The sequence below is a fragment of the Balaenoptera acutorostrata genome, chromosome 3 (assembly GCF_949987535.1).
Source record: "Balaenoptera acutorostrata chromosome 3, mBalAcu1.1, whole genome shotgun sequence".
NCBI lineage: Eukaryota > Metazoa > Chordata > Mammalia > Artiodactyla > Balaenopteridae > Balaenoptera > Balaenoptera acutorostrata.
Window position 1 is genome coordinate 110601797 of NC_080066.1, and position 8763 is coordinate 110610559.

General features: G+C 33.2%; 1 pseudogene; it reads right to left on the minus strand.

Moving 5' to 3' along the window:
* Window positions 1–5148: 5148 nt before the first annotated feature.
* On the minus strand, window positions 5149–5506 carry LOC103013909 (dynein light chain 1, cytoplasmic-like; annotated as a pseudogene).
* Window positions 5507–8763: the final 3257 nt, after the last annotated feature.

Here is an 8763-nt window from a genome sequence, read left to right on the forward strand (position 1 = left end):
ACAGAATTCTGTTTTAAATAGATATGTCTTTCTGGTGGTAATGTTTGAAAATTATAAGTGAATTTAAATTCTTTGATCTACAACATCAAACAACAACAAAAACAGTGAGCCAACACACACTTTAGGGCTAGCAGTTCTTCATTGTCACTTGATTTGGTACTTTTTGTTTTCAAACTGATATTAGAGGGTAAGTGAACCAGCAAAAGACAATTAAGTTGAAGCTACACTTTCTTTCTCAAGTACTCAGCAATATGAATGCAGACATAATGCTCTTTTTATTCAACAGGCACACAAATAAATCAACTTTAACGTCAATAAAGTCAGTAATGATAGATTTCATCACTAAAACATAACTAAACAATAATGACCAGGAAGAAAGTAAGTAGCTCACAGCAGCAGAAGCGATTTCTTTTTTGTCCTAGGTGAAGTCAAGGGTATCTGAAAAGACTGGCCTTTTCCCCTCTATTATTAACTGCACATCATTCTTGTCATGTTAGAAAGCAGATTGTTTTTTTTTCAGGTGTTATAAACCATTATGTTTGGATCACATAACCTGACCTTATTCCAGGCAACTTAAACTCCATTTCCAATTAGCAAGAATGCTTATAGTGGAGATGAAATTTATCTGCCTATTAAGCCTTTCTTATTATATCAGTTTGAGCAGAAATTTATATTCTCCATTCCCCCCTGTACTGATATTACCTTGTGGCCAACCATACCAATTTATTTTCATTGCTGGGTTGTTTAATTTTTTTCATCTGCCAAAAACTACAACAAAAAGGCCAGTTTCCAGGTTTTTCAATTTCTATTCCTAGTGAACTGAAAAATTCTTCACATTAACAGTAAAGAAATGGCAAGGTGGAGTAAAGGGCTTGTTTATGCAATTTTTAAAGAAAAAAACTTTAATGCAACAGCCACATTTGGGACATAATTAAAACCACCACTTGAAGAAAGATGCTATAAATTGTACATTTCACTCCAATTATGTCTTAAAACAATACATTGCCATTTTATGTATGGAGTGTTTAACCCTTGGTCTTAGCACTCAGTGACCCAGTGGCCATGTGTCAATGTATTGGCTGACATCCAACCAATATCTGAGCAGATTCTAATACACTTAGCTCAGTTAGTCTACCCATCTGTCTTTTGCAAATGCCTATTCTTTGGAAAGCTCTTATTAAAAGCAATGTTTCACCCAACTTCATCTTGCTGTTGAATCTTGTCAAATGAGAAGGTAAATTATTCCTATGTTCACAATATTATAAATAATCTTTAATTTTAAATAAAGTTTTAAAAGTTCCAATCTAAAGTAAAAGTGAACAGACTATTTTTCCCACTTAATGGTTTTAAACCATCTGATTCTTCCTAGATGCCATTTGTACTTCACTGGAACAAAGCTAAATAGAAAAATAGATAAAATGCTTACTGAAAATGTTTGCATTAAAATAGCTTAAGTTTACTAATTCAATTTAATCCTTTATACCCAAATTCAGCTTATCATTTCTTCATTTTTTCATCTTGATTCATTTTCTTAAATGATGAAGAAATTATTATTATAAGGAATAATTTGCCATAAAACTGAAAATTATTAGCTATGTAAAATTTAAACTCAGTCCTTGGTATATAATTGTAAAATTTGTTATTGGACAAAAATGTTCACTAAAATAAAACAGTTCTCAAATAATATTAACAATTATACACTTAAATATGACAACTGAAAATTATATCTACCTTCCAGATACTTTAAAATATATCACCAAATAATATTAAAGGGGTCTAATATCTCTCATATTTATGCTAATACACCAGGAACCCTTTCTTATATCACTTTACATATTACCTTACTATATATTTTATTACATATATCCACATCAGCTTCATATGTGGTTTATAGTAATGTAAGTAAATAGACTACCTAAATTGCAATATGTTTGTGATCTTCATCTTAAAGCTTACTATTTAAGCTACTGTGGAAAAATGAGAATTTCAACATTGTTCCAAAGAAATATAGGTAGCACTATACTACAGAGATCATAATTATATTTATTCCAATAGCAAATGAATTAGCAAACCCATCATCTTTCCAGATTGCATTGCTTTAATATTTCCCATTGCCACTTGGAAAAAAATCAATATACAGATTACCTTACAATAGATATGAAAGTCAATAAATTTAGGTATTAGATGATAAGACTAATTATCAATATTATTATTTCCTATATAATTTATGTGGGAAAATGCGTATTCTCTTAAAAAAAGATATTTTAAAGAATTGCTCCCAGATTTTGGTTTCTAGTATTATGCAGTAAATTCCTAACAGAGCAGTTCTCCAGAAGATAACAAATAAAATCTCTGAAAAAATACAAAATGAAACTTCACGATGTTTGAGGAGAAAAGGCAGGTAGATTTTGGAGAGTAGTCCAAATTTTGGAAAAGGGTCTGTTACATGGTGAGTTTTCCAAGTTTGGGCTTTTTCCTGAAGGCAGACAACTGTTGCAGCATGCTGCAGGGTACTAAAACTCAGGTAACATACCCTTATGCTTTGGAGCGGAAAATCCAGAGAGCAGGGCAACCGGAATAGCTGGAAAGACAAGAGGGAGTGACCTGAAAAAATAGAGATCAAGAGAAGAAGAGCCCCAAATGCTGTGTATAAATTCTTCCTGAACTCTGAGCTGAAAATCATGCAGTGTTGAAGCGGACTCAAATTGGCTTGACCCAAGGTAAAATGACAAAACCAGTAACAGGAAAGACAGAGGTTGCAAAGTGAATTTAAGAAAGTTAATTGCTGTATATAGCAAAATAGAAACAGACTCACAGTGATAGAAAACAAACTAGTGGTTACAGAGGGAGGAGGGAAAATGGGAGAGACAAAATAGGGGAATGGGATTAAAAAATACAAACTACTATGTATAAAATAGATAAGCAACAAGGATATAATGTATAGCCCAGGGAATTACAGCTATTATCTTATAATAACTTTTAATGGAGTATAATCCATAAAAATACTGAATCACAATGCTGTACACCTGAAACTAATATATTATAAATCAACTAAACTTCAATTAAAAAAACAAAAACAAAAACGCTTGTTCCAAAAAAAGAAAAAAGAGAAAGTTAATTGCCTACTAAAACTAAAACATCTGTACTCTTTGGAGGAGTGAAAAGCCAGAGTCTCCACAAAAAAACATTCAATATATAAATAATACAGTTCAGAAATACTTGGCATACAAAACCAGAATTATAAGACTAATTTTCAAGAAAAACGAGTACTTTGAAGGAACTCTCATGACTATGCTCAATGACCATATATATTTTTTACTTATATTAAAAAAGTCATTAAAATACCAAAAATTATTTTAAGCAGGTAGAAAAATAATAAAGCAAACCCAAAGCTATTAGAAGGAAGAAAATAATAAAGAGTAGAAATCAACACAATAGAAAACAAATAGAGAAAATTTGCAAAGCCAGTTTTTTTTGAAAATATCAACAAAATAGAGGATGACAAAAACCACAAGGGGCCAAACAGAAAACAAAACTAAATCCATCCAGAGTCATAGTTACATTAAATATTAATTACTTTCATTTTTATTGAGATATAATTGACATATAACATATATTAGTTTCAGTTGTATAACATGATTTGGTGTGTGTGTATATATATATATATATATATATACACACACACATACACACACATATATATTGAAATAGTCACAAGTCTAGTTAACATCCTTCACCATACATAGTTACACACTTATCTTCTTGTGATGAGAACTTTTAAGATCTACTTTCTTAGCAACTTTCAAATATGCAATATAGTATTATTAACTATGGCCACCATGCTGTACATTACATCCCAGTGACATATTTATTTTATAACTGGAAGTTTGTACTTTTGACCATCTTCACCCACTTTACCCCAACACGCCCAACCCCCCACCTCAGGCAACCACCAATGTGTTCTCCGTATCTATGAGCTTATTATTTATTTATTTATTTTTAGATTCCACATATAAGTGAGATCTCTCTGTCTTGCTTATTTCACTTAGCATAATGCACACAAGATCTATCCATGTGGTCACAAGTGGCAAGATTTCATTAAATTTTTGTAGTGGAATAATATTCCTTTGTATATATATATATACATTGTTATCCATTCATCCATGGATGGACATTTAGATTGCTTCCATGTCTTGGCTATTGTAAATAATTCTGCAACAAACACAGAGGAGAGCATCTTTTAAGTTAGTGTTTTGTATTCTTAGAATAAATACCCAGAAGTAGATTTGCTGAATCATGTGGTAATTCTCTCTAATTTTCGAGGAACTTCCATGCTGTTTTTCATAATAGTTGCATAATTTATACTCCTACCAGCAGGGCACAAGAATCCCCTTTTCTCCACATCCTTGCTGACACCGGTCATTCCTTGTCTTTTTTTTTTTTTTTTAAGTTTAAATTCCTGCAGACTTTATTAGAATCACATGGAGGGCCGCCTCAAAAGTTTTCCCATTTAAGACCACCTTTAATCTTTACAGTATACTTTGGCCAAGGCAGGGGAGGGGAAATTAGTCTAGAGCCCAACTTTCTTATTAGCTTATTTCCATTTTACAACCATGGAACTACTATACATTCATCACCACTTGAGGCCTAAGGCCCAGAACACTCTATAGCAGTATCTTTTAACAAAATGAGCACTTAAGGAAAGCATCAGATTAGGAGTAAGAGTTAATTCAGTAGTTTCTCTGCCATGCATTTCTCAACATGCACTTCTGAGTAGTATTCTTCCATGCATAACAGTAGCAGGATGGGCAAGAATGAAACTCAAGAGCATTGAATAGGCTAGTCTGTTATATCCCACAGAAACTTCAAGGAATCACCCCCACCAAGCTACCCAAGATCAAACAATAGGCCATCTTCAACCCTAGATTATTTGAACAAATCGTTATTAACGCACACTTCTCCAACACATTTATTTCTTTAAAGGAATGGATTTTGAAGAGAAAAAACATGGAGCAGAGAGGTATGCAATAGAAAATGAGTACAAATGTAAGCTGTTTTGCTAATTGCTTTATAACCACAACAAACTAGTACAGAGAATGCCCTGTACAAAACAACACAATAAAGATCGAGGTGTTCCCTTAGGCAAGGCTGAAGACTTCAGTCTCTGGTATTTGGAATTTAGACTGCAGTCCTTGTTTTTGGATGGATCACTGGGTGTGTGGCACAGTCCATGCTTTTAACCAGATTTGAACAGGAGAATGGCCACTTGGCCCAGGTAGAAGTAGACGAAGTGTTTGGTTTCATGTGTCACGTAACTACCGAAGTTCCTTCCCATGATGCAGTGCCAGGTGGGGTTGTACTTCTTGTCAAACTCCTTCTTGATATGGGCCGCAATGTCCTTCTCTATATCATACTTCTCCAATGCCTGAGTAGCACACTCCACCAAGTCCTGTTGCATCTCCTCTGACGTATCAGCATTTTTGATCATGGCCTTTCAGTCACACATGGTTACCAAAGAGCAGGGGTTGGCCGACTGCAACGGTCTCCTGGGGGAGGGGCTGGCGAGGCTCAGACCTGTAGAGACGAGCGGTCCCTACTAAAGCTGTGGTGCATCTATCCCTTGTCTTTTTGATAATAGCCATCCTAACAGGTGAGAGGTGATATCTCATTGTGGTTTTGATTTACATCTACCTGATGATTAGTGATGTTGAACACCTTTTCATGTATCTGTCATCTGTATATTACCCTTGCAAAAATGTCTATTCAGACGCTTTGCACATTTTTTAACCAGATTTTGTTTTCTTTTTTACTATTGAGCTGTATGAGTCCTTTATAAATGTTGGATATTAACCCTTTATCAGATATATGATTTGCACACATTTTCTTCCTGTCATAGGTTGCCTTTCATTTTGTTGATGGTTTCCTTTGCTGTGCAGGTTTATAGTTTGATATAGTCCCACTTATTTATTTTTGCTTTTGTCACTTTGCTTTCATTGTTAAACCAAAAAATCATCGCCAAGGCCAATGTCAAACATTTTTTCACCTAGGAGTTTTATGGTTTCAGGTCTTATGTTCAAGTCTTTAACCCATTTTGAGTTTATTTTTGTCTACAGTGTAAGACAGTGGTCTAGTTTCATTCTCTTGCATGTGGATGTCCAGTTTTTCAAGCACAATTTATTGAACAGACTGTTCTTTCTGGTATATTATTGGCCTTTCGTCATAAATTAATTGACCATACATGTCTGGTTTTATTTCTGGGCTCTCTACTCTTACTTTGATTTATGTTTCTGTTTTTATGCCAACACCACACTGTTTTGATTACTAAAGCTTTACAATACACTTTGCAATCAGATAGTGTGATACCTCCAGGCTTGTTCTTCTATCTCAAGATTGGTTTGTCTATTTGAGGTTCTTGTGGTTCCATACAAATTTAAAAATTGTTCTGTATTTGTGAAAAATACCATTGAAAGTTTTATAGGGATTGCATTGAATCTGTAGATTTCTTTGGGTAGTATACAAATTTGTACCATATTAAGTCTGCCAGTGCATGAGCTTAAAATAGCTTTAAATTTATTTATGTCTTCTTCAATATCTTTTTTCATTAAGGGGCTATAGTTTTCAGAGTACAGGTCTTTCCTCATCTTGGTAAAATTCATTCCTAGGTGTTTCACTCTTTTGGGTGCAATTGTAAATGGGAAAATTTTCTTAATTTCTCCTCCTGATAATTTGATATTAGTGTGTAGAAATGCAACACTTTTTTATATGGCTTTTGTATCCCACAACTTACTGAATTGATTTATTAGTTCTAACAGTTTTTTGGTAGGGTCTTTAGGGTTCTCTATATATCAGATCATGCCATCTGCAAATAGTGACAGTTGTACTTCTTCCTCTCTGATTTTCATGCTTTTTATTTCTTTCTTCCTGCCTAATTGCTCTGAGTAGGATTTCTAGTACTGTGTATAATATAAATGGTGATAGTGGCCACACTTATCTTGTTCCTGATCTTAGAGGAAAAGCTTTTGGCTTGTCATCACTAATTAGCTGTGTACTTATCATATATGACCTTAATTATGTTGAAGTAATTTCTTTTATTCCTAGTTTGTTGAGAATTTTTACCATGAAAGCATGTTTAATTTTGTCAGGTGCTTTTTCTGCATCTATTGAAATGATCATATGATTTTTATCTTTAATTTTGTTAATGTGGTGTATCACATTGATTGATTGGTGGATGTCGAACTATCCTTTTATCCGTGGAATAAATCCCACTGGATCATGGTGTATGATCCTTTTAATATATTGTTGAATTCAGTTTGATAATGTTTATTGAGAATTTTTGCATCTGTGTTCATCATGGATATTGGCCTGTAACTTTCGTATGGCATACTTCTCTAATTTTGTTATCAGGGTAATGCTGGCCTTATAAAATGCATTTGGAAGTGTTTCTTCCTCTTCAATTATTTGCAAGAGTTTGAGAAGGATTGATTTCTAGTTTCATGCCATTTAGTTGGAAAAAATGCTTGATATGATTTTAATCTTCTTAAATTTATTAAGACTTGTTTTGTGGCCTAACATACAATCTTTTCTAGAGAATAGTCCATATATGCATGAGAAGAATGTGTATTCTGTTGCTTTTGTATGGAATTTTTTGTATATATATGTTAATTGGTCTAAAATGTCATTTTAGGTCAATATTTTTCATTGATTTTTTTTCCTGGATGATCTATCCACTGTTAAAATTGGGTATTACATTCCCCTACTCTTACTGTATTGCTGTCTATTTCTCTGTTTAGGTGTGATAATATTTACTTTATATATTTTGGTGTTAAATTTTGAAAATATTTAAGTAAAATCCTTCAAAGTTTTTCTTACTAAAAATATTTAGGTAGAATCCTACAGTCAGTGATATAGCACTCTGTCATTCTGTATAATGGATGGAATATTCTGTGATGTCAGTGTGTCATGAATTATTCAACCATTTCTTCTTCTGACATTGTTTATCAAATATTGTACAAAGAATGAGATCATGAGAGCTAAGGGCTTTTATCTTCTCACTTTCAACATTTCTACTATCTTGTTTTGTAATTAACACTTGTTTTTCTCTTGCTACCTTTAGAATCCTCTTTATCTTTAAAATTTGCCATTTTAATTAAAATATGTCTTGGTGTAGGTTTGTTTGGGTTTATCTGGTTTGGAACCCTCTGTGCTTCCTGTATCTGGATATCTGTTTCCTTCTTTAGGTTTGGGAAGTTTTCAGCCATAATTTCTTCAAATACATTTTCAATCTCCTTTTCTCTTTCTTTTCCTTCTGGAATTCTTATTATGGGTAGATTGGCACAGTTTATGTTATCCCATATGTCTTTTATATTGCTTTCATTTTTTTTCATTTGGCTTTCTGTCTGCTGTTCTGATTGGGTGATTTCCATTATTCTGTCTTCCAGATCACTTATTCATTCTTTTGCATTGTTCATCCCGCTATTCATTGCCTTTAGTTCAGCTTTCATCTCTGCAAATAAATTTTCTAATTTTTATTTGTTCCTCCTTATAGTTTCTAGTTCCTTTTTACAGTCATCTGCATTTCTGTTGATAGCCTTTCTTAATTCCTTCAGTATTTTCATTATCTCCTTTTTGAACTCAGTGTCCATTAGACTGAAGAGGTCTGTTTCATTGTTTGCTCTTTTAGGGGAATTCTCTTGCTCTTTTAATTGGGCGTGGTTCCTCTGCTTCTTAATTTTACATATATTTATCTTGTTCTATGAGTTTAGG